The 27,229-nt window shown below is 41.4% G+C and overlaps 1 protein-coding gene across 2 annotated transcripts in view; it reads left to right on the top strand.

The window, feature by feature from the left end:
• ELMO1 (engulfment and cell motility 1) overlaps positions 1-27,229 on the top strand; it is a 327,195-nt gene that overhangs the window by 270,308 nt on the left and 29,658 nt on the right. The gene's annotated exons all lie outside the window — the stretch shown is intronic.

Genomic DNA, 27,229 nt, shown 5'->3' on the forward strand with positions numbered 1-27,229 from the left:
TTCCCTAGGAGACATCCCATTAAATAAGCGATGCACCCCAAGCAGAATATAATTAATTACATTTTTACTTAAGCTTAATATTTTTTACATCTGCAATCAGAATAGAATTACGTAGGCTCTGGATGAAAAAAAGACATCCTGGATAGTGTCCAGTCCATAGAATTGTTCTTATATGATTTGTCAAGTTAATTTTTAAATAACCCAGGCTGTGTGTTTTCTTCCGTTTGTGTTGGAAGATGATTCCACAGCCTGACATTATTTTTCTAGTATTTAGCTGAAATGTTGCTTTCTTCTGTTTTCATTTATTTTCTCCTAGTTTTTCTCCTCGCAGACCAGCTTACATGCCAAGAGCAGTTGGGCACCAGTCCATTCAAATAAACTCCTTTAATTATCTGAGTAGTCTCTCTAAAACCAGACTAGCTGGATGAATTTGACTGGAGAATTTGCCCTTTTGTTCACTACAGACTTTAGCTACTTATTTCAGGTTATATGTTCCCTCCTTTTTCTAACAGTTCATTATGCCAGTTGGATCCAGAAAGAGCATTGTCCTCTCGTTTTGTCCTCATTGTCCTCTCCTTCTGGGTACTGGCAAGACTTGCGGGGATGCAGAAAAGGAAGCAGAAGGTCTTTTACCAAAGTGAGGGTTGCCCTCCAGCATGATGTACTAAGACTGTGTTCAGTGACATTTGAAGTAGATCAGCATCTCATGTAACATGAATGTGTAAAATATTCCTTTTCCACACTTAGGCCAATCTTGGTTATAATTCTTATGTGGTAATAGGGTGAGTTGTAATGTTTATGCTCGTAGGGACGAAGTTTTAATTCCTCCAAATTCCTGTTGTTCTGGTTTTGTAAGCTAACAGCTTACAGATGTGTTCACATATTTGAGTTCAGGCTATACTGGCATGGGGAACTGGATAAAGGCAGTAAATGTGATTCAGTGTCCAGACAGCTACAGGGCAGAACTCCTCAAACTGGCAAATAAAGAGTGCTCCCTAATTGGCTTCTTCATGTGCCAAAAGAAATGGGCAGCAGGGAGCACTATATTGAATACCTGGCTATGTCAAGGACTTTGAATAAGACATTGAGTATTTGTGCAGAAAGGTAAAAGTTTTCAAGGCATTTGTATTCTAGTGGCTAAGAAAGAAACTTAGCCATCAGTTACAGAACCAGCACACTCTTTCTATTCATGCTTTCTTGAGAGAAGTCATATGAAGTTATTCCCAAGCATCCTAGAACTGGGAGCCTAATAGAAAGCTGTCACATATGCAAGCCATGTCCATTGTAAGTTCAGTCCACAAAATCTTTTTAAGAGTAGTAATGTCTGTAGTAGGTAGTAGTATGTTTTTAAGAAACATAATGATGCTTAATTGGTTTTCCCGAGCATGACAGTGGGGGTCTTCCCTTGTGAAAATGAAAGTGATACCAGTTCAGTAAGCAAGCATTCTTCAGGAAGTAAAGTTAAATAAATAAATAAGATTCCCTTGCATCTTAAGTGTTATCTGCCCTCCATACTGGTTTCTAATCCTTCATAGCACTTTGGGAAGTTTACCATTTAAAATGCTAGTTGTGAGCCTTGAGAGGTGATTCACTGGAGGTGAAACTGTACTCTCTCATGACTAATGGATGGCAGCATGTGCTACACTGAGTGTGGGCAAGTGCAGTGGTCCAAGGACTCTCCTCACCTGTTTGCCCAAATACCTGCATTTTTGACAGCTGGTATTCTGTCATTTCCATGCTTTCATAAAGTGAAACATGTTCTCTTTAATATTCATAGTGAATTTATGGTCAGAGCTAGCAGGACTCCAGGTTTCAGCTTTCTCAGTGGTTGAACATGTGCTGGGCTCCATTTTCGCCAGGAGAAATAGCAGCTTCTGTAATATTCTGCAGGTGGAAGGAGAGACATAGTGGTTGGGAGGCCAAGACCGGGAATGTGCCACAGAGGCAATCCAGTCCAGCTCACAGGGAGCTGCTGCAAGACCTTGTCAGTTCTGCTTTGCTAGTGTGCATGTTCCACTTTATCGTCTGCCTTGTCTAGTTAAACTACAGCCTCTTTGCAGCATGGACAGTGTCTTGCTTGCTTACACAGTGATTAGCACACATGGCAACATGCCATCATATAAGTAACAGGATGGTGGTTGGGAGAGTTGTCTCATGCTCGTGTGTTCAGTCCAGATGGCAGAAGTAGGACTGTGCAGTGGTGAGGTGGGAAAGGAGGTTGTGCACTCATCTTCCCGGGAAGCCTGTGGAATAGACTGTAGGCTGTTAGGCTCAACACATGTGTGAAAATGTCAAGTAATTACATAGCTTGCAGCACAGTCTGGCCTTCTTTTTTAGTTTCCATCAGCTCCAGAAGCAGTCTTGGCAGCCTTAAATAAGGGGAAAGGGTAAAATGGTAAACAGTAGTTCGATGCCTGAAGAGCAAAAATCACTTTGCAAAACTAATAATGGAAAAAAAAAAAGAAAAAAAAGGACAACAACTACCAGAGTACATGCGGCAAGGGTAGATGCAAGCATGGCATATTTTGATGTGGCAGATTGTATTCTGTAATGTAGGTATGACTTTCAAATGTGTGTGCACCTGTTTTGTCTCTGGACATTTTAGGCATTTGACAAATCATGTCTGGGAATTGGCAAGTGCCTTCATTGTTCTGCTGTCTCGTTAGTTGTCAGGGAAGGAAGTCAGTATTCATTCAAACTCTGTCTAAATGGTGCAGTGCAGTTCAAGCACATTATTATGCCATCACACTCGAGACTAGATTTTGCCATATGCAATTTGAAACGTCCTCTGCCAGTCATGTTATTAATGTGCTCTGGCCTGGCTCATACCACCACTTAATGCATTTGCAGATGTGAGAAGAAAAATTGCAGCTATCTCAGTTTTAGATTTCAAACTTCATTTTACAACCCTCCAAAACCCCAGAGACAAGCTAACCTGAGAAAACATACTAACCAGCTTTTGTGGTGAAGACTAGGGAGAAGCATGTTCTAGGGCAGGCTTGGAACAGACATAAGGAGCGTGTGTGAGCCTGCATTACTCTTACCTCAGCACCTTACATCCATGAAGATTGCTCCAAGTGTTGGCAAGAAGGATTTGTGTGGGAAGAAAGGCTGCCTAAGGCAGCATCTGTATCTGAATATGTTCCCAAAGTAACACCATGCTTTCAGCATGAACACACTCCCACCTATGGCTAAGACTGAAAAGCATCTGAATTAGGCCTTGTAAATAAGAGGTGCATGTGTCTAGGTATGCATGAGCTCCTTTCTATAATTTAGACTCCAGACAATTATCTTGTTATTCACATATATTCCCCACGTTCAGGATAATTCATGAGCTTCAGTAGCTAACAATGCAGCTTGGCATTGATTGGGGGGGGGGGGGTTGGTTGGTTTGGGGTTTTCTTTGTTGGTTTGTTTGTTTTTTAACACTGCTCAATAATCCCTGTTAAGGTTACTTCAGGTTAGTTATACTACCACACATATGGTGCGGAAAGTGATATTATAAATAAGCCCTGTTGCATTGTATAGCCCCAAATTACTCTCCTGTCACACAGTGCAAAGGGCCTCATAGAAAAGAGCGTTCTTCCTGTAGGCAGGTGTGCCCAGGGAGGAGGGGAGCCTTCGGGAATCGCTTCACTTGCAAACTAGCACATGGAGCCGGCTGTAAGAAACAATAGCTGTTGTTTTGACCTTGTCTAGGTATTGAGGGTATGTGAGTCCATGGGTAGATGTATATGGGTGAGATATGGATCTTAAACAGAGAAAGGAGGAGTTTTGGTTAGGAGCATTAGACCTCTTCCCCAATCCTTTAGCCAGAATCTGAAATTTGATCTATTTTGTTATCATTTCTCCAATTTTCATGAATTTTTGCTACTTCACTTCTGAATAGTTGATGAAGGCCTGTTATCAGCTACTAAAGGATATTTCTAAAATCAGATTTTGATGAACAGAGATACCGAAGCTGATAAACCAATCACACAAGTGACCAGTCATGCATTCCCTATCTCTCAGTGTCTGTAGATCTTAGCCAGATGCTATTCTGAGCTGTTTTAGAGATCTGTAACTTACTGGATTCAGTGCAAATGTAACTTTGCAGAGTATAATGACCTTTGCTCGAAGGAGTTCAGGCTAGCAGATCTCATGGTCCCTTCTGAACTTAAAAGCTGTGAATCTTGTGTGCCAAGTTATAAAGAAGACTGCAGAAAGTGAAGTGAGGCTAATGCAGCTGATAAAATGAATAAAGAAATGAGGTTTAGCAGGCATTGTACTCTCTGTTTTTCTCAAGCCAGAGAGCAAAATTTGGACTGCTGTCTTATACAAGAAGTGGACTGTTGTCCTTTGGCCACAGCCCTCTGGAGTATTGGCTATATTTGGACAATAATAGTAGCTGCAGGAGAGGAAATGCTCAGCTCATTCCTCTGTCAGGAACAGGCTCCATTCAGGTGAAAACAAATAAAAAAGGACTCTTAAACTGAGTGACGTTTGATATGGCATTCTCATTGAAAGCATGAAGATAAAACACAGTTCTGAGGCCTATTGCCTTGAGTTTTCCCTCAGTGTGGATGCTCCTGAAGTAACAAGGCCTCTGCTAAATAGATCACATACCAACCTTTAGTTCATCCAGATACCATAAGCTGGCCAAAACTCATGATTGGAATAAATTAATGCCATTAATTGTGCTCAATGAAGCTAAGTTTTTTTACCTTAAAAGAGAGTTTTGACAAACGTATTACAGCATTTGCAGTAGAAATTAGATCAGTCTTGCTCTAAAATGTGCTTTAACATTGCACTATCTTACCCAGTGAATATGTCTGTGCCATGGACACTTATTTACTAATGTGATTTTCCATTGCTTTTTACTCCTGTTTCTGTAGTTATGGGTGAAAAGAGTACACGCTTCTGGTTCATACAATATCTGTATAATTGTCAGCATCAGATTTTGGAGCCTCTCACACAGTAATAAGTCAGCTCAGCTCAGGACGGTTTTCAGAGTAGGCAATCAAGGTCATTAGCCAGAGCTAATTGCCCCTACCAGTGCCCACTGATATCTTTACTAATGTGCCCTTTACAATGGTAAATGTACAGACTTGGGAGCTCCCTATTATGTTTATAAAACTACGTTCCCAAGTTTCAAGTTAACTCCTGTCTAAATGGGACTGTTTTCCCAATGCAGATATCTCTGGTGACAGCAATAAAATAAATATGTATCTACCAAACAGCTGAGATGATAAATACTGTCATCACTGGCAAAAATCCAGGTGTGCCACTGGTTACAGAAAGAGTAACAGAAAGTCTCATGGTGGTTGGTTTGCACTTCCTGTTTTACCAAACTACTGGGAACTACCAAAAATAATATAGCACATTAGACCCGAAATAGCATCATTTATTTCACTGCTCTGACGCATTTGAGGTTGCACAGAAAGAATCGATTTCTGCATTCCTTTCCTTCTTAAAGAAATCAGACATCTTTGTCACAGTAAAAGTGGCTGTAAAAATTCTTTCTAAACTCTCAAAATTAGAGAGCTCTGGACATACCTGAGTAATACCTCATTTTGATTTAAATAATAGATGTGTGAAAGAAAATAGCATTTTAGTTTTTCTTAAAAAAAAAAAAAGGCACAGCAAATTGGCAGATGGACGTTTATAAAAGCCCACAGGATGGGTTCCGTAGTGACAGTAACAAGCATCTCTTTTCCCAGTATCTGCTGTGAACAGCTATTTAGTAAGTTGTGATTCTTCATCAATCACTTCTTCCTCCCTGCAGAAAAAAAGCAAAAACCTTTCCTTTCCTGTGTGTATTGTGTCCCTCTCAGCCTAGTCTCAGTTTTTTTCTGCTACTGGGAAGGTTGAGAAGGCTGCTGCTTTTTTGCTAATACTTTCCTTAATACCCAGTGAAGAGTGAAAGATTGAACGTTTCTCATTTAACAGCAAAATAGTTACTTAATTTTCAGCTGGAACTCATGTAGCATGCATAACCAGGCTCACTGTGATAGTTTTGTCTTGCAGGGAGCATTGTGCAACCAAATTAGCCAGTCGTCATGCTTCCTGGATCTCTTGCCAAATGCATATCCCGAAGAGTATTGGGAAAGACCTTTTAATTAGGTCTTCTTTGATTAGTCTTATCTGAACATCATGTTTCAGAAAGAAAAATCTATTTAGAAAGGGACAGGAATACACTGTAAAATTCATAACTGTCCTTTGCATCCATGTGGGAGTTCAGTTTGCAAGAGGCCAGTATAAAGGCAGATGATGTAGTAGCAGTCAGGGTGCAGAAGGTATGGTGGGAGCCTTGATACTGATGAGGTTAATTTATTATGTGCTGTGGGACAAAAGGGGGGAAAAAAATCATGTTGACCCAGCTGAGGCAGTATTTATACGTATGTGTGTCTGTGTGGCAGGGGACAGCAGTGGGAGGAAAGCTGTGGAGGAAGCAAGAATAAGTAAAACAAGATTGATTTATCAGCTCTAAATTGTTAATCTGTATTCCATTCTTCATTGTGCTGCAGAGGAGGAGAGCGGCTCTGGCACTGTGGCTGGGGAACAGAGCAAGAGAGGGGGAGGAAGGGGATATCTATCACAGGCACCAGAAGTGTTTAATTTTCCAGAGGCTCTGATTAAACAAATGCTGCTGCCTGGCAGCCCCTGCAGGCATTTGTTGGGACAGAATTAATCAGGAGGTAATTTGTCCACCACAACAGGCAGAGTGGCTTGGCTGCACATTCTTGACAGAATTTTTTCCAAGTTTCTCCAGAGCAGCCACGTTTCCAGAACTTCCTTTTGTGACCGTGGTAATGCTACCATCTTTCCTATGGAGCTGACATAGGGATTTGCTATTGATGGGCCCAAGTGGGGTAAATGATCCCTACAAATAATGATGTGTGGCCATCATTAAGTTGATTGTGGAGTTCTGCTAATGACCAGGGAGGAGGTCTAAAGGAGCGAACCACAGGACTGGGATAAGGAAAGGATAGCTGTTGTGCAGAACCAAACGGGGTTGAAGGGAACAGGTTAGGCTCTGCCCCGTGCTGGAGTGAGGAAATGGTTTCACTGCTGTCATACTGATGCTATCACACATAAATGGGAGCTGAAGGGGCCAAGAGAATATAAGAATAGGATAGGATAGAATAGAATAGAATAGAATAGAAGAGTAGTGCATTATGTGTGGACCTGAGCAAGGCAGAAATTGGGTAACTGGCATAGACGTACCGGTACTGATATGTGTGCATAGACATGGTTGTCTCAGTGTTTCACCTGCTCACCTAACTGAAGTTTACCACTGCTTTTCATCAGCTTTAAACCACAATTATCCCCACTGGTGACCCTTTCAGTTCACCCAGTGCACTTGCAGGGGCCCCAGTCACAACCCTGCCGAGTGCAGATTGCCCTAGCTGCAGGTAGCAGCTCAGGATAATTCTCCAGCACAGATGAGGGTGAAAGTTGCTCTGCTCTGCCTCATGATATTTTTTGAACTTACCAAGCACATGGAGAAGGAGTCATATGAAACATTTGCTGTGTTCTTCAAGGTGTATTCATTGGCTATATTCATTGACTTTCCTTTTCACGATATATATAGTGGGAGTGGTGTGACAATAGGTGAGCAAGCAGATAAGCTGAGTTACCAGCCTAAGCTGAACTCACTTTGTCTTTTGTTTTCATCTTTTCTTTTTCTTATATCTTCTAGGTAAAGGTAGTCTACTTTACACTGTTTATATGTGTTGTGGGTGTAAAGGATATGAGACAATACACCAAATATGTGGTCAGCTTGAGCTTGGAAGACCCCCTCTGTATAGGAGGGATGAAGCTTCGAATGAATTATGCAGGTCACTCACAGTGATTATAAAATCTTAATACTGCTCTGTGAAGAGCATGTATGTTACAAAAATCTTATTTCTGCAATGAATTAGGAAGTTTAAAAATACATTCCTGAAACTAAAAAGGCAGTGTGCCTTATTAACCTTGGCGTCTAAATGTCCAGGGCTCTTGGGGAAAGAAAGATCAATTCTGATAGATGTAAAACAGCTACTGGAATGACTTAATATTCCTAATTGTGAAACTGTTGTCATTTTAACACCTCCTGACTCTGCATGACTTGAGGTAAGCACTGACTGCCCTGAAAAGGTAGGAATTTCCTTCTTTGAATGCCCTTGTTCTCCTTGTTTCCAGGACTGCAGAGCTATGAGATAAGAGGAAACCTTAAAGCTCTGATACTCTGTTGTCTAGGAAACATGTTAGTAGCTCAAGACCAAATCTTTGCCTCTCTTGGGGTGGACTTAGGCTTGATGTCCGATTTTGTTTGTTTGGGGGTTTTACTTTTTCTTTTTAGTGGGAATGAAAGAAGTTTTTATTGCTATTATTTCAGGAATGATATTGGAAATATTTCTTAAACAGTTGGCTTCATAAAAAAGAGTTGCTTTCAGGTACCTGTAGAATTGGGACAGCTGGATAAAGACACAGAGATTTATGAGCAGAGGGCAAGTGATACCATCAAAGCTGATCCTTATTGCACCTCTCACATAGATACTGTCTTGGCTTCTGTGGGGCATAGCTACAAATATGGAGACAAATGTGCTTGCAGAGAGCAGATTTCCCTCTCAGTTTTACTTAGACACGTTTGCATTGTACTCGAAAGTCTAAAGTAAGAAGTGGTCTCAGCTGGCCAAATCTTTGAGCATCTCAGGAGCAGAAAAGCTCTCTCTTTTTCTTGTTTTTGATAAGACAGAAACTGGAAGTTTAACATCTGCTCTTCCAGTGAGTAAATTTAGTAAGTCTGAGAGAGATGTCTTTAATTATGCGGATTTCTCACCTCTTTAAAATGGAAAGCTGTCTGTCCTGTCTAGCATTCTGTTTGCTCTCCAGAGGGACCTACAACTTGTTTAATCCTTCAGGGAAAGGTGGAATGAAGGAAGAATCAGCAGCACACTCAGAGCTCGTTTGGTAGGATGAGATTTTTTTGCAGTCCATGCGAATGAGATGTTCTCTGAATATCCCACAGAACCTCCTTTTCAGAGAGATGCTCCACAGCAGGGCATCCCCATGTACATCCGAGCTGGTAGCGCTGCAGCCCCATTTGTTTTGTACAAGCGATGTGCCTGCCAAGTGTTGGATTTTGCACTTGAAAATAGGCTTCCTGGTGGTTTAGGTGAAAAAATTACACATCTCTGTCACACCTACTTATGCTACAGTCATTCAGAATAGCAGCTTGCCTTTTCCTACTTCAAAGAAGAAAACAAGAACAACAGGAAGGAAAATTACAGAGGCACCATTATTATACATGTAAAATGTTTCTAGTGTGGCTATTGCTTAGGGACAAGCAAAATATCCCTGGAAAAGCAGAGTGCCAAAGGAAGACATGTTTAAGCGCCTGAGAAACACAGCTAGCTTTAGAAAACAAGTGACAGAAGGCTTTTGATGACCAAGTTTTAAGCAGCAGCTCCTGTCACATGCTGGCAGGGCTGGGCTGGCACAAGTGGTTGGCCAGGTGAGTTGCGGTCATGGACATCCCCATCACCCCTCAAGCTTTCGAGGTCTCTGTGAATGGCAGAAAGTCCTTCTTCCCCTCCTCCCACCTAGGGGATTATGTGGAAGGAATGAAGAATATTTACTAGGCAGTTGCAATAAAAACAGTAGTCCAGGAAGAGTCAGTGGAGAGGTGCTGGAGCTTACTGTATTACCTCAAATTCGTGGTGTGGCAGGAGAGGGACAGGAGGGGGATTGGGACTATGGAGAATTAGAGGGTCTAGGTGGTTTGACTGGGCAGGCTGGTAGTTGCAGCAGAAGGAGGCTGATTCTGGTTTTTATCTATATCTGGCAGACGGGGAGTGGCTGTCAGGTGCCCCCCTAAAAATGCAGGCAGTCACGTGGCTGTGAAGAAATGCCTGGAGAGGGCCCGGCAGCTCTGCTGCTGCGTGCTCATGCCGCTTGCCTGCCACATTCCCATGTGAAAGGTTGTGGCCAGCGAGCAGCAAGGGCTGCAGCTGCAGCACCACCAGCCCCAGTGCCTTGCGCACTCGGCTCTCCACCGGCGCTGCCAAGCATGTGCTTCCTGAAGAGGCACGGTGCCCCAATAATGATTTTCCTTGGTGATAAAAATTCAGTCATTTTATGTACACGGAGCCTGAGATTAGTCTGACCCTGTAATACCCTCCATCAGCTTGCTTCTTAAATCAGACATGAAGAACATTGAGGAGAAAGTATAATAATTTACATCCTCTGTATTCCCCACCATATGCGCAGCACAATAGGGCTCGTGCTCCCTCTCTTCCCCTTTCCTTTCCTGAGCAAAATAAGGTTCCTCCCACCTGCCTACAGCCTTTCAGCAAGCGCTAGCATAACTCCCACATTAGTCTCTCTGCCAGAGTTTCCCCAGCCTCCCTTCAGCTGGTGATGCTGCTTTCATGTACAGGCTGCTCTGGTTGCTGTGCTAGGAGGTTTGATTTTTCAAGTTGTTTTTGCTGAGGTCGTTCCTCTCCATCAGCAACATTTAGCTATTGATTTATCCTCCCTCCTCATCACCAGGTTTGAGGGAGCAAGTGCCCAAGAGCATGGTGAAGCTGGAGGCAGAAGGATCTTCTCAGTGGGGAGAGAAGTTTGGACAAGCCGTGGCCTCTGTCCCTTCTCCCAAGGGCCAGAGCTGCTTCCCTGCCAAATGATTCTTTGGCATCATCCCAAATCCAGCTGGCACACAGTCTGAACTGACACCTGAGTGCCCACTGCTCTGGAAAGCTTATTGGGAGTTGAGGGCTTTTTAACTTCATGGGATTGTGTGGCATGGATATGCTTGGCAGGGTTAAGCCATCACTCTGCAGACACTCGCCTCCATGGGAAAGCTCTTGCCCACATGCAGATTTTACTGCTTGGTCTCACCTCTTCACTGCTTACCATCATTAATAATAACTAGGATATGTATGAAAGTGTTGCCAATGGCAGATCTCTGCTGACAGGTATATAAAACCCATTAGGAACTAATTTCAAGTAAGGGTTATTAAACTTTTTCCAGACTCTACTATATCTGCTCCAAAAGTGAGAAAAGTGATGTTCTGTTGTTATTTGGCTGCTGGTTCTGTAAGAGTAGCCCTAGTGTTGAAAGGAGTAAATATTCTTGATGCCTTCTTTTTACTAATTATTCCTTGTTCTTTTTTTTAATTTATTTTAAGAAGTGGGTCTGGAGGCACAAGCAGGAAAAGAAAAAAGAATTAAAATGACAAATTGACCAAAAAGAGGAAAATGACAAATAATACGTGGGCTGCAATCTTCCAAGAATCCAAGAATAAATAAGGTTTCTATTAAAGTGCTTTGAGGAGGAGGTTGATGATAATTTCTTTTATCTGTTTTTTTTTTAGTGAAATATCTAACCTTTAGATAAAAGTTTTAAGTGCCCTAAAAACTAGTCCATATTAACAAAAATACCTCAAAATAGATTTTATTGAACTATTTTCTTGAGGACAGTGATTTGAGATAAGGAAAAAAATCATCAAAATTAATTGATTATATACGCAGTAGATATTATTATTGCAACAGCAATCCAGACGCAGGCCCCTTGTGTGCTAAGCTCTCTATACGTACACATATGCAAGCTTATTTGCAATAGTCCCTGCTGATTGATTGGTTTTATTCTTCTGTCACTGCCTTCTGTCTCGCAGAATATGTTGGCTTTTGAACTTAGCAGTTACTAGGGCCTTTATTCAGTGCTGTTCTTAAGCACAGTCCTGTGTTCAGTGGGGCTTCTCAGATGTTTAAATCTAGACATAAATACTTCTTTCTGTTCTTCGATGTTTCTCTCTTCTCAGGGTTTATCCTACTTTGGGCAGGGGGAGAAAGGAAGAGTTTAAGTTTTAAAGAATACAAATTGTTTCCCAGTCTAGCTCAGCTTGATTACAATAACGCCAGGGGTCAGTTTGGCCCTTTTTTTTTCCCTCTTGTTACCATCTTTTTGATGTTCACCCAATGGCAGTGGAAAGCAGTTCTTAAAATGGGTGTAAATTAGAGATTTTTCACTGATACAGAAAGCACGTGAACTTGCCACTGGGTTAAAACTCTCTGGGTTGTTTTTCTCACGGCTGGTAAAGGTTATGCTTACATTGCAGTCTAAGCAAAACATGTCACAGAGGAGCTTTCCTTATCTTTGTTCAAGCCCTACTAAATACCAGCCTCTTTCATTTGCAGCCGTTGGAAACTCTTCTGTACATAGAGAAAGGCTGGCCGTATTTGTCCGGTAGCTTTCTTTGCAGCGTTGGCTTTCCGGGGTAGCTGAACGCGAGTCGGGCTCGGAGCGCTCCGGGATCGGATTCCAGCCGGCAGCTGGGCTGCGAAACGCCTGGGAGCCAAGCACACAATGTGCTACTGGGGAGCACACTGGCTCACTTTCCTCTCCAGAGTTTCCTCAAAAGAGTGCATCTGGGCTAATCGAGGTTTTCCTAATGAGCAGCTACATTGGTTGCATTTTTAACATCCCACTGGGAAGTACTCTTACCCAAACTTGCTGCGTTGCTATCTCCGGCAGTAAGGAAAGTTGATATTTGGAAACACGTTTGGTTGCTGCCTGCTTTTTTTTTTTTTTGGTGGGTTGCACTGATTTTAATTTTGTGAATTTTATGAGCAAGGAACTGGAGACATATGAAAAGGGCTGCTTCAGAGGGCAGGGGATTAGTAATTTGGGACAGGAAGGACCTTTAAATTGTACCAAGCAGCTGAAGTTGTCTGACGCAACTGAGCCCAAGTCAGTTGTCATTTTTGCAGTGCATGCCAGGCTCTTCATCAGGAGCTATGCAGAGGCATGTTTAATGTGAACACTCGATAAGAAAATCAGAATTTTATTCTCATCAGGAAATATTTACCTATCTTTTAATTTTATCCTGGTATTTGTAGAGGTGTCTATATAAAATCAACAACAGTGCTGAGGACTTGGGTTTATGTACAAGGTAACAACCATTCACTGTTCTTAAGACTTTTGTACTTTCACCTCAAATCTCTTTCCTTTAAAAAGGATGCCACTTAGCTAGATTTCTACTGGAGTAATTTATTGCTATCCTGAGGAGCTCTACGAGGCAGCTTTTTTCACCCTTAAGTTCCTTCTGACAGCTTTTGAAAATGGGAACAAGACAAATAATAGTGCTTTGCACCTACATAAGTCCTTTTGTTTGAGGAATTCAGGTGTGCCTTAGAAATGTTGAAAGGGTCTTACAGTCTTACTATGAGCTGAACATTTCCACCCATTCTACAGCTGAGGCAACATGAGACATGAGGCAGCTGCAAGTTGGTTGCCCAAGATAAAGCATTGGTTTATATGGTGCAAGGGAGTCTTGTGGGATATCAGAAATAATTCCACTCTAATTCAATAGTATCTTCTATATTAATGTGTAGCAAATATGTGTCCTTTGTATTTGTTGATGCCAAATTTGGATATAGTGATGTGATCAGTACTGGATTAGAGTGGCAGCTTTTTCCTTTTACCTCTACGAAAAATAACACTAGCAGGCTGACTCCTGTTCTCCACAGGCTGTCTCTCCAGCAACCACCACTTTTGTTTGCTTGGTAGGTAACAGTTGTGAGTTGCAACACCAACTGTGCTGCGATCATGTTTAGTTTGGCAGAGACAAATGATGGGCTGAAGAAGTGTGCAGAACCTCCGTGTAGAATTGAACTAGCCAAAATCCGCGGAGCAGTCAGCTTTGGGCTTGGGTTATTTTGCTGGGGGGATTTTCTTATTTATTTAAAGCTAAACTCCTGAAGACTCAGTAGGTGCTGATGAGAGATGAAATGCCTGGAGGTGTTTCTTCTCCTCTTGCCAGCAGACTTTCCCCGAGGACCCATCTGCCTTCTCGCCTCACTCCTCCCTGGGAGCCAGCGGTTCAGCTTGCGCCCCTCTTGGCCGCTGCACCCTGGGCGCTTTGCCCAGTTCAAGGCTGCCGCGGGAACTGTTTTGCAGCGCTCTGTTATTTTTTCTCCTTCGTACCATAATAGCAGCCTTATGAGGCTCCCCCCCAGCCTGTCTTTCCTCTGAGATAGAAAGTTGCATGTGTACGTGGGTGGTTTGCGCTGGGATGTTTGGGTTTGCTTAATATGCTCCCTGGAGCACGTCATAACTCTAGAAAGAAAGAAAAAATTTTTTGAAAGACTAGGTATAGCCCAGTCTGTAGAGGAAGTTAAACAGAAGATAACAAAAACGAGAAGTGGTTTGGTATGGGAAAATGCCCTCACAGTGAACGGGCTCTGCAGAGGTGTGGGGCGTGACAGTGCAGACACCTGCCTTCTGCTGGGCAGACTTGGAAGTGCGCAGAAAACAGCGTGAAATCTCAATTTTTCAGTGGAAAGCCAGCAATAAAGGAGGCTGTTTAAAGAAAAAGCCAGAGATGGCTCACTGCTCTCAGCAGTCTTTGGACTTGATGCATTTTTGATGCAAGAAGAGGGGGGTGGAGGTTTCCAGAAAAGTATCTCTCTTGATCATTGAGTGTATCTTATTTTCCATCTTGCTGTGTTGTGTGATCAAGCGGTAATCCTTCAAAAAACATCTGTTCTGCCTTGGTGTCAAGTCCATCCTGACTTGCACCCTGTATCCTAAAAATCCAGCAGTATTTTATTCCAGATTTGTTTTACACAGTCATTTCCAAGTTAGACCATCATCGCCTTTCCCTCACCAAATTTTTATTACTTTTCCCTGGCTTTGCAGCCACTGTATTACCAGCTACCTTCCACCTGATGCACATTGCCTCTACCCAGTGGTTTTCCCTTGACTCTATCATGTTGTCTCTATGAGCAGTTCATGCAAAAAAACATAGATTGCATCATTCCCACAAGTCTTTCCCTTACAGGAATTCCCCCCTCCCTGCTTCTTTGTAACTGTCACTATGATAAAATAGTAGATGTTTTTTGCCGAACCTTTTGCTTTCATTACCTCACATGCTCTTGCTGTGCTCCAGTTGCACAGTATGGAGGATTCAAAAGAGGAGTAACATCCTGGTTTCTTTTGCCTCAGCCCTACGCTTCTCCTCACCAAAACGCAAAACGGATGTCCGGACGTACCGTGTCTGTGCTGCTGGAACAAGTTCACTCCAGCATCATGTCTAATCTTTGGCTTCCTTCTGGACCCAAGCAAATTTACAGAAGCAAATGCTTTGTGTAATCACATGGGAGGCAGTCGGGGAATTTCAGAATGTGTCTGATATGTTTTTCTTGATTACCACATTGTGGAGTGCCCCGTATTTGACTATAACCTTTTGAAGGAAAACAAATAGCTTGCATTTGATTCTGAAAACATCTTCTGCCCCAACACACAAAGTAGATAGTCACAGAGCAGTAGAAAAGGAGGTGTCAGCAGGCTTATTAGAAATGTAAGTTTATAACAATATGGAAAGAAGTGCAGTAATCTATGAGAATATGGGAAGAAGTGCAGTGACAGCACTCAGGTTACCAGAGACCAGACCAATGACCAGGTCTGTCATCACTGAGATTATGAACCTGTCTCCCATCTATAACTTACTAGCTGCTTACTGGAAATAATGCTATTTTAAGACTTTATTTACCCAGGCAGGATCGATGTGCTTCTGGAGATGTGTGCGTTTCTGTGTGTGTCATTAGTAGTTTCAAATCGATAGTGGGAAATAAACTTGAAGCTAAATACTGTGATCTTGTCTTAATCCTTCTGTGAGAAAACTTCCTTCAGCTCTGGTTTAGCATGAGTGAAAGGAACAGGAGAAAAATAAAATTGAGGTTGTGGTATTGACTAGTATTCCCTGGAGGAAAAAAGTGCTAGTTTCATGTGCTTCCTATACACAGAGTGAAGGGGTTGGGGACAAAGGGACCAGACTATACAGGTCTGCTGGTTATTGATATGTCTTTGGTTAAGATTACATATGGTGGCTTGCCCTGGGCTCATGAGAGCATATCCCATCCCTGAAGAAGAGGATTGGGTAAGCTAACAGGTTCATGCCATTCCTAATTTCCCTGGCTAGGTTTAGTAATCAGTGAGGTGTCTGAATGCTTTGGAATTGCTGATGTTAGTACTAAGTGTCAGAGAAATCCCTGCTTTCTATCATGGGGAGTAGTTTATTTTCCTGTAGTGCATATAGATCTCAAGAAAACTTCCCTTCAGTCTGAAAAAAATATATATTCCTTTGCAGCAATCAAAAATATAGGTCTCTGAAACCATAAACCATTCTGATGCAGTTTTTAGAATGAGGTATGGCAAAACATGTCATCTGCGCTTTTCCTTCTTCTAAGAATAGTATAGTTGAATTCCTTATATGCTTGGTTACGTGCCATAACACAAGAGGAAAAAATAATGTGTTGTTATTATTATTTGTATAGCTACCACTACTACTATAGCTATATCACTACCAGCATGGTAGTGATATAATGATCCAAGGCAAGGACCTCATTGGACTAGACTCTGCACAAATTCAAAATTAAAAAATATATATATTATTCAGAATTTTCAAAATACTTCAAAACAGCAGTGAAAACATTTTTTCCTCAGTGTTGTTTTCAGCATGTAGACATTTTGTGCATTTTTGGCAGTTACAAGCAGATCTTGGTTTGTGATTGTCCTGACAGTGCTTATTATAATCTGTCAAGTCAGTAATTTTTGAGCTCAGGATTTACAAAATAACTTTTGTAGACCAGCTAGCATCTAATAAGTCATGGTGGATTTAATCTTTTCACCGCTTCATGTATTTTTGTGAATCATTCAGTTAAATCATGCAACTATCTTTATTCTTGTGGCACTGACTGGACCTCTCTGATATCAATACAGCTATCACTTGAAACTGTTATTAATATGAGATGTGCTAAAAAAAAAGGTACCCTGTACACATGTTTCTCAGCTCACTGCTTTCTTCAGTTACCTGAATGTGAAAACAAGTGTTTACCTAAAAATTTTTGCAGCCTATTTGTTGTAAATTATGCTGCATAATAAATTTTAAGTTCATTCAGAGGAATAGTACATCTGCACAAATGCCTTTTTGCATAGTTCCTAGATGTTCAGCCAGATCATTCATCATAATTGGAGGGACTTGCACATAGCTGGATTGAATGAAATGGTCCAGCACCAGTTTACTCAACATTTGGTTCCTACATTCATCAGCAAAACTTTCTAAGTGCATGATCTAGTTCTCTAAACAGAGAACTTGGATCCAAAAACACGATTTCAATCTTTCTGGTAATTTTTATTAGGTAGAAACTTTGGAAGTTCTGTCTTTTTAATAAAATGAAAAGTCAAAAAAAAAAAAAAGGAAGCATTTGAGTGGTGAATGCCAATTAACAGAAGTCCAGGAAATAAGCTAGAGCTTTCAGCTTATCATTTCTCTTCCTTTGTGGAAATCCTAGTGGATTTTTTTTTTCCCATAAATTTTCTATAGTTAAACTTCTGCCCTTTATCAGGGCAAAAGTAAACATCAAAATAGTTATCCAGGATGAAAAGTCTGTTTCCTGAGTGTGTGAAGTTCTTACTTGATCAAAGTAAAACCAGCAGTAATGGAGAGTTTGGGTATTAAGAAGAGGCAGATGCAGTGCACCGGCCACTGTTCCCTGTCCAAGTGGGGCTGGGCATGCCAGGAGTGGACTGAAAGCAGAGAGAGGTGCTGCAGGGACAGCCGGCAGGCTCCAGCCGTTCGCACCCCAGGCAGAACGGGCATGAGCATGGTGGTTTGCACTTCTACCCTTGTAAAAGAGCGAGAGATCTTTTCAGAAATGTGACTGGTCATACCTTTATCTTTTTCTTTCTTTTTCCTTTTTTTCCCCTTCGTCTCAGCTGAAGGAAATAGGAGGTTGTGGAGCTGTAACTCAGTGTGTTGTTTTTAAATTTGTTCCCCCACTTTTCCTCCTTCTCTTCTCATTCAGAGTCTTTTTTTCATTCATCATTAATACCCAGAACTTGCGTTCTTTGATGTTTGCTCTTGCATATGGGAAAAACTGCCTAATAGGATCTAGTCCTCTCTTTCCTTCTCTAGAACCAGTCGTTTGCCATATATTAATTAATGTTAATTAATTAATTAGTTAACATTCATTTAGTGTATGCCATTTAATATAATTGTGTACTGTATATTAAGGTGTGTATTTTAAGGTAAGCTTCACCAAACGTATGTTCCTAATCGCAGGTAACTCATTATTTTCCTCTAGAATTCACAAGTATGTTATTTGACATGTTAATTATTATATCAGTATATGACTAAGGATACAAATATCTCTCATCTCATTTTTCCCCCTCCCCACACTTAACATTCTGTTTGAGAAGATCAGTACATTTTGTCTGTGAAAAGCCCTGGATTAAATGCCACCCACAAATGATTTGTTCGTGTTTTATTTTGCCAAAGGAGATTGTCAGACGTTGGGGGAAATAATGTAATATTGGCTGACCTAAGACTTCAATTAACTAACGAGCAAGTTTACAGAGACTGCCATGTTAACTCTGCACATCATTTTACTGGGGCAGAAAAGCTTTGTCACACGGGACTCATCCTTTGCTCTGCTTACCTCAAGGCATAAAGCACAAAGGAGAACAGGATTTATTTTTTATTTCTGGTGCAAATAGTGTTCTGCAAATATCAAATGTAAGGAAGAGTTTTCCCATCTATCAGTCATTCCTGTTTCAGCCAAAGACAACCCAAGTATTTGACTTGAACGTTTAGATTAACAGTGGTGGCTCTGTTTTGAACTGAATTCTCAGACTAAGGGTAGCATGTTGTTTTAACCCTGCAAGAACCCAATGGACTGCTTTCACATTGTCTTTTACCAAAATGGATGAAAACTTCAGGGACAGTATTTACATGATTTTCACTAATGATTCTAAGTCCTCATTTCAAGTATTTAAAGCACTGCTATCTGCTTCCCTTTTTATTACTATCAATTTTACCCTCAAATTCCTCAGGCAAATCCTTAAGGAAGCTTTCCCTTCAGCCAGCTGCTTACTGAACCATTATAATAAAGATATCATTTCCCACATACTCTGCCTGTTCTTTTTCCATTTCCTCTTAACTGATATTCTGCCAAAATCTCATTTCTTTTTTCTACAGTCTTCAGTTTCTACTGCAACACCACACTTTCAGTTCCACAGTCTTTTTTTCCTTCAGACTTTTCCTGTCCTTTCATTTATTTGTTGCAAATCATCAACCAGATGATTTCCTCTGCATGCTGATTCTCCCTGGTATAACCTATGTTCCAGCTCTGGTCACTTTTCCGTAATATCTTTCTACTAGCTGTCTTTCTTTTTCCGTCATCTACTCCAGTCTGTTAACATTCATTGTTAAAATCATCTTCCTTGCCCATCCCTTGTGAATTTTTTTTGGTAGCTTTTTGTCTTCTTCTCAGTCAAATTCAAGCTACTTTTTATTCCCAGTCAAAGCCTCTACCAGTATGCCTGTCTTTAATAGAGCAAATAAATAGCGAAGTTCAAAAAGAACTGGAAGCCCCTTTCCCATCAGGATCTAGATAGCCAAGAAAAAAATAAACAGTGCAGCTAGCAGAATTGAGAGCTGCTTTGGGCAGTGGAAAGTCAAGTTGTGTCCACAGGCTCGCTTTCTTTTGCTTATAGAGGTAGAGGAGCCCAAGATTGTAGTGTAACAGAGTGTAGCAATTAGTGATCTGTTTACACTTAACGGCATTTAGAAAATGCACGCATCCAATAGCAGAATTAGCCAGGAATTTCCTGCAGGGAACTGAATTATTTTTTACATCATCTCCTTGGTATGTAGCCGATCCTCCAATCCCTTCCTTGGTGTGTTCTCAGCCTCCATTTCTGACCCTGTTTCAGGGAGCTCACACGTCTTGTTGTCATGGCTCTGGAGCTGTTGATCCTCCCTTCTTACCAATCTGGAGTCCATGGAGGAGTGTAATGAATCCTCTCTCACCTCTGTTGTAGTCCTCCCTTAACAACAGTCTCAGCCCTTCAGTTTTCAAGAACCATGTGATTTCAGTCTGTTTTCCCCCAAACCTGTGATTCAGTAGTCAAGGGGATCAAAGAACCTGGAACAATCGGGAGCTGTTCTGAAATGCAGAGCAATTGTGGTCCTCACCTTGTCCTCAGCCTTTCTTCCTCACCGCTTGCCCTCCTGGGTTGGCTCTCAGGAACTTCAGAAAGACTTGGGATCCTCAGGAAGGATGTAAGGTTGCACTCCTGCACATTTTCTTCACTCTCTTCCTTGCCAGAAGGCAGGCAATTTGTTTGGGTTCTGACGCTCTGAAAGGTTTCACACTGAAGAACTCTATTGCTACAGCATTAAGCTTTTAAGCACCTGCTACAGACCTTTTAAAAGCCTTGTGTGGAACTGCTGTCACATCTCCTACCTCTCGTCTCCATGTTCACATCTACTAGGTGTGCTCATTTATTCATGCTAGGTATTCCTGCAAAAAAAAACATTGCTAAACTGCTTAACCATGTTGATGCTGATATCGCATGGAGACAGACTGCTTCACTTGATCAAAACCATTGTATTGCTTCAAGTCTCTTGCCTGCATGCTGAAAGATCTCTTGGTCCATACTAGAAAAATAGAATCACAAGCAAAAGAGTTTTAAAAAAGTCAAAACTAAAACCCCAACAAAAAAACTTCTTTCAGAATGGATTTTAAATTCTACAGAAAACGAAGAGAGAAAATGAGTCAGAGCTTATACCTGCTACTCTGACAGCCTTTTCCTCATCCCCTGGAATACCATTGCCTGAAAATGAATCAACTTAATTATTCCTGTGGTTATGTACATCTTGCTGGCTTAGAGGTGTCTTTTTATCACTGGCTGCAGCTCCTGTCCTTGTGTTCTGCAATAGTTAAGAAGATTAGAAACTGCTTTTGGGGGGTAATTTCTGAGTACACAGACTGTAATAGAAGAAATGATCTGCAATGTTGGAGTCTTTTGTCAATGGTTAGGATGAACTAGCACTAAGTTTAAATTTACTTGGGTAGGATGACATGTTTGGATTAATATTCTAAAGTAATGTGGAGTGGAAGCCTGGTACAGTCTGTGAACAAGGGACTATAGTGAATCCCCAGATTGCAACATGTGGCAATAGGAGAAAAAACAGCATTACATTAGTATCTTTCAAGAACCTTGAAGTCTCTCAGGATGACTTGTCTGAGTACTCTGAAAATGTAACCATTGATCTAGTTAAGGCATTTTATCCTTTGGAATGGCCTAAAAAATTGTCTTGTATTACCTGGCACACACTTTAAACATGTAAAGTTTTCATTACAGGCTTTGACAGGTTGCTTGTAAACCGAAGTCATTTCCTTTCCCTTCAGAATTGGATTTTCTTTACAACCTTCTTTGTCAGTAAGAGCTGTTCATTAAGAATGATTTGGCCATTTCATTCTACAGCCTTATTTTTGCTTGCTCTGTGGATTTAACTGACGGAAATCCCTTTGCGACTAAAATGATAAGCTGAATCTCAATCACCAAATGATTCTCTCCTTCATTTTTTTACATCTTCTCTCCTTTCATTTTTACAATTTTTTGTACAAACCAAGCTGCTGCTTTTCAGGAACATTTAGATAGACTTAGAAAGGGAACTAGGTATGAATTCATGAAAAAAAATTTGCAAAGGTATGTCTTCCAGTTTTCTGTTTGTCAGCTTGCGTATTTTCAAATGGTCACATGGAAAAGTCAATGAATGCAGCCTTAAAACTTCTCAGATACTCCAAGAAGAGCACAAACACTTGAAGTCTGGTTGCAGAGAACAGTCTCTGGGTATACTGCAGTCCAGTGGCTGCTCTTTTATAGTGTGCTGCAGTGAAGTATGGGAACTTGCTAGTTCTGAGCCAAATTAAGAAGGTATTGAACCAAGCACGCTGTTATTGCATGGGCTCATGATTTTCTTAAGTCTTGTCTGTGCTGAAGAAAGCTGCACTGTCAGATTAATGGCAACCATTCAGCATAACAGGCAGACGCACACACACCTGAATTAGTTATCAGGCAACAATCCCCATATCATATGCCACCAGATACTAGTAGTACAAGTTAGTGGCTTCTGTGACAGTCTCTGGCTCTCTTGTTGCCGTGACCTGCGAAAGGTTCATTACATGTGAAAGAGCATGCATGTTCAAGAGGAACACTGATATTCTGGGGAAGTTATTAAATGATTCATCTCCCATCCCGTGGGCCACAGATGGGTTGAGATGAAGGTCCAGCCCCTGGGGATGCTGTGGGGTGATTTCTGAGGAAGACTGATGCTGTGAACTTGTGGAAAGAGGGCGTCTGGTGAGTGGAAGGCTTAGACATGAGTTTCCAGGAGCTTGCAGGCAATGATAGGTGTCTGAGATGGCAGCCGGTCTTCTCCAGTCAGTGCCAAGGACACGCTTTGCACTGGTATGAGGTAAGTAGAAAGGATAGAGATGGCGATTTTGTTCTTTCCATAGTTGCAAACGAGCTGCTGAAATGCAATCAGTGGTACCTTCCCATGTAGTTAGATGATAGGCCCCAATATGCTCTCCTTCCTCACATTGACTTCTTATCACTTAATTTTGTCTGGTGTTGTAGGGCCTAAGTGTTCAGACCTCTGATGTCTCTTGAAAGGAGTAGGCTTATTTGCATAGATAAAAGATCTTATGGCAAGAGATATGGAGTGAGAAAAAAAGAACAAGAGGGGCAAATGGAGAGGCAAAGTGATCAGAATGGGATATGGCAGAGATGAAATCAAACAAGCTAAACACAAAGCGAGACCAAAAGAGCTTAACAGAAATTTATCTATTTTAACATTATGGTGATATCAACCTTAGAAATGTAAGACAGATTAGATAAATATGAAAGACAGGGAATAAGGTCCTATGCTTCATAGCAATTTTAACTTAAAAAAAATAATTTTGGGGGGCAATTTTGTCTTTCTGTTAATGTCTTCAGTGAGTTTGTCTGTCTTAGTCATAATGCAGAACACAGCATTTTCTTACCATATAGAAGGTCATCAGATAAGGGCATAATTTAAAGCAAATGCGCTCACTGAAACACTCATCTCTCAGTACGAGAGGCAAGGTGTAATGTAATTAAAACAACTGTCTGCAATGTTTATGTACAATTACACTGAGTAGAGAATACCTTTAATTTGATTGTAAGGTCAGATACATGGGGAGGAAGGGTTGATATCCTTGTCTCTCAGACAGCAGTGATCAAGGGCTGGCAACTCAGCTTTAGAGATTTTTTAACAAGATGAGAAGTTCTTGGCAGTGATTCCCAAATGCTCAGGAGACCTGACTCAACCAACAGCTTTGACATTTTGGCCAACTAGTTAAATATTGTTGGCTAGAAACATTACAGGGCAAGCGATCACCCCAGTACGTGCTGAGCTTGGGGCATGCCTCTCCTGCCTTCTGTCACTGGGACAGAGGGAGCCTATAAACTAAACAGCTCTTTGACTGCACCCTGTGAATAGCTTTCCAAGGGAGAGCAATTTGCATTATTTGGATATTAACCACAACAGAGAGTACCAGAGTGGGATGATAAGGGTTTATATAGCATTTTCCTTCGAAAGGTAAATGAAAGTTGCCCAACTCTACTGAACTTGAATCTCTTTTGCATTGTTTAGCCAAGAGTAAGCACTACTTCCTTTGGATGGCTCAGAGGACAAACTGGAAAGGAGATCAGCATGCATGCAACTCCCTAAAACACAGTTTTTATTTATTTGTGTGCCTGTTTATTTCATGGGAAAAACTGCTCATAGAGACAAAGTTTCCAATGTGAGTGCCTGAAATCAAGAAATTAAATCCACATATTAAGAAACTAAATACACAGATAAGCAATGAAATACCAGGTCTTTATAGATACTTGCATGTATGAGTTAAGTTTAACTATGTGTGAAATGGAAACTGCACACATACATAAGTGATTGCAGGAGGAGGATCTTGGATGAATTGTCTGGTTGTTCAAAGGCCAAGGAGTGTCTGCTGTTTATCTTTGAAAGTCAAGACTTTCACTATATATGCTTGCAAATCTGGTGTAGTGCTGAAAAATCAAGGTTTAACTGCTATGCCTGTCTAACTGAAATTGCAGTAATTTATTGCTTTCTAGTAGCCAGGAAATTTGATCCTATGAGCAATGATGCTATTTAAATGTCTGAATTTAGCTACCCGTGTTTGCATGATACTGCAGAAATGATGACTGCAGGCTGACTGTAAAACTGTTTGTAGTAAGTAGTCCAGCATAACTTATCTGTGGGGCTGAGAAAGCAGAAGTAAAGACAGTGCTTAAATATCATGTTCTCTCTGAGGGCCCAAGATTAAGCACAGTTAACTGGGAACTCTGACATTACTGTTAGGAGGTACCAATGGCTAAATATGTTTTCACTGGGAAAGCTCAGTTCCCAGTCTCTCCCCTCTTCTCCCATCCTATTATGAATATGGTAGTTTAATGCAATTAATATTAATTAACAAAATATTAATATGTAAAATATAAATTAAAAGTAATTAATCATAATTAGTAGTCATTGCTATTGCTGCACTGTCATGCTATGAAGGTTCAATAGCAACGACTGAGCCAGTAATATAATAATAATAAAAAAAAAGTTTATTTCCTCACACAAGTTCTTGGATTAGTAAGATCCATTAAAATAATGCGATTACTAATTTAGAAAGCATAACACAAAACCATCAGTTACTAATTTAGAAAGGATAACCTGAAACCGTCGATTACTGCGCTATTAATTGGAAGCGCTGCGTATCCCTACTTGAAAGCTTTCTTGTTCACTCTCCTAGCGAGAGGGCTCTCAGCCTCGAGGAGTTACCTTAACCCAGCGTCCCAGGAAAAGGGGAGGGGGGGATACTCACGGTCCAGCCGGAGAGGATGGTCAGGGCACGTTCCCGTCCCTGCTCCAACTCTCCTAGCTGCCAAGTCTCTTTTTATACGGCTGGGGCTCTGGGCAAACACTGCTTTTGCTGACTTTTGCGAGTTTCGCAATCACAGGACTGTCTGTTTGTCTGCTCGGGGGGACCCTGCTAGCGAGGCAAGACCACAACACCTCCGTATTGCTTCTCCCCTCCCCGGGGTCCGTGCAGATTCCAGGTGGCAGACTTCACTTCTCCAGTCTTGTTAATCATTCCGCAGCCTTGCGCATATCAGTCCTTGCGCATATCGGTTGGTAGACGACTTTAGTCCTGTTAACTCCTCTGTTCAACAGCTTTGCGCACGTCAGCTCTTGTGCTATCAGTTCTTCTGCATATCAATTGACAAACTTCAGTCCTGTTAACTCTTCACTCGCCCCTCAGCTATGATGGCAGAAATAAAAAGGAGAGAAGATATTTTTAAACATCTAACTTGTCACTGGGGTTGTCTGCTTCAGTTTTTTCCACTTTAAGGACATCTCCTTCATTACATTTCCTAAGCTCTTTTAGATATTGAATTAAGACCCTGTAAAATAAGCCATTGATTTTGGGGGCCAGTTGATCAATCCATTAATGTTCAGATATCACGATTGTTTGGCCTTTTATTGTTTAATGTCCAAGGTGTGACAGCATGTTTACTACTCGGACTGGAGTGATCTGGTTACTGCACTCTAAATGTAGTCAGGGAGGCATTAATCCCTCTTAGCAATCAGATGTCAATCAAGAAATTCCTCTTTCAGATGAAATAGCTAATTCCCACCAGAAGACCAGCAAAGTACGTTTTAGAAGAATTTGGCAGCACAGTGCCATCATCTGAAGGCAAATACCTCTGTGTATGAAGGGAGCTGTGCTTAGATGTAGCAGACGGAATTCCAAGTTGCTTCTTACCATCAAACTGAGTTTTAGAAGATTTCCGCAAATAACACAACAGTGAGCTTATTAGATTTGTAGGAGTGGATGGGGAAAACCTCTGCTTAGGCTGGGCCAGACTTGCAAAATTTACCAGGAGTAGGGTCTTCATTGCAAGGGTGCATTCTAAGTAAGGTACTCTTCCAAGTAAGTGTGGGTAGGCTATCTCACCTGTACGGCAGGAAGGTGACAAAGCCATCTGCTGTCCATCCGAGCTGGCAGCTTTGTGAGGAGCATCTTGCTCTTCCTAAAGTAGATCTCTGGGATGGATGTAGTCCCTGCAGTAAGGAAGGAGGTTATCTTCAGTTTTTGAATTGCTTAGTTTCACCTGCTAGACACAGCTATGATGAATGCTTACGTCACATCTTGGGAAGAAGTTGCATCTCAGAAAGCAAAAATAGAAAACATAGCACAGGCAGGAATGTTTAGGAGACCAAGGCAACACATGTGAAGCAATAAAATATTCATGCTTAAAGAAAAGTTTTGAATGTGTAAGGAACCTCTGAGGGGCTGAGCTTCTGTTTTAAGATACATGGTGAAGACAAAAGAATAAAGGAAAATTAACAGTGCAGAAAAAGCTGTTGCCCTCTGTTTCTGTAGCTGTTAATTTCTATCACATCTGCTTTGAAACCAGAGAGTTGTTACTGTTTCCTACTGCTTTTTAGCTGTTGGATTTGAGTGGGACGGGTCTTTCTGAGACTGATGAATTGTTTTTTCAGCCAGCTTAAGTACAGCATCAGATAAATGTTTCAAAGTGTGTGATTTGCACCAGCACCAAGGAAACAAGTCTAGAATTGTGGAGTAATCTCTCCACAGTAGGACAGTAATTTGTGACATGTATTTATTTGAACTAGTGCCAAGCAATTCCCCTTACTGAACTGTGTCTCAGCAGTTTTCTCCTGATAAAATAATTAATATGCAGATTGATGGCTGTTGCCCAGGCATCCTTCATTCTCATTCTTGGGTTTCATTGTTTATGGCATTGCTTCAAAAGCAATCCTGTAATATCCTTGGCAAATTGGTCTCCTTCTCTCCTGACTTAACGTTCTCTTTTAGCAAGTTCTCTTTCCTTCACTGTATATGGCAATTATGTGCCTGCAGAGGAGGGCACTCCATCACAGAGACTGTGGAGATTCATGTCAGACATGCTGAGGACTGAAACTCCAGTGGTCTGACCAGATAGCCCCAAGAAAGAAAAAAGGGGAGAAGGAGCAGGAAGAAATTGTATAGCAAATACCAATGTCCACACAGACACAGTTGTATGGCCAGATTCTCCTCTTACCGTGACTACAATGAGGGAAGCAAGTGCTATCACCCTCTGGTCAGGAGAGCAGCTTTAAACCTTTTTTACTGCTGTCATCCTGAGCAGCATGGAAAAAACACTTTACCTGGGTTGAGCTGGCAGAAGCCCGGATGTGAATCTGCTCTTGGCTCCAGCTTTCTTCTGTGGTTAAAAGTGTATTGTAGGTGTCCTGTCCCCCAAGTGATTTGGAGCATCTCAGCTCCAAATGCAGACAGCCACATTTCTGCTGTA

The sequence above is a fragment of the Apteryx mantelli genome, chromosome 2, assembly GCF_036417845.1.
Source record: "Apteryx mantelli isolate bAptMan1 chromosome 2, bAptMan1.hap1, whole genome shotgun sequence".
NCBI classification, from domain to species: domain Eukaryota; kingdom Metazoa; phylum Chordata; class Aves; order Apterygiformes; family Apterygidae; genus Apteryx; species Apteryx mantelli.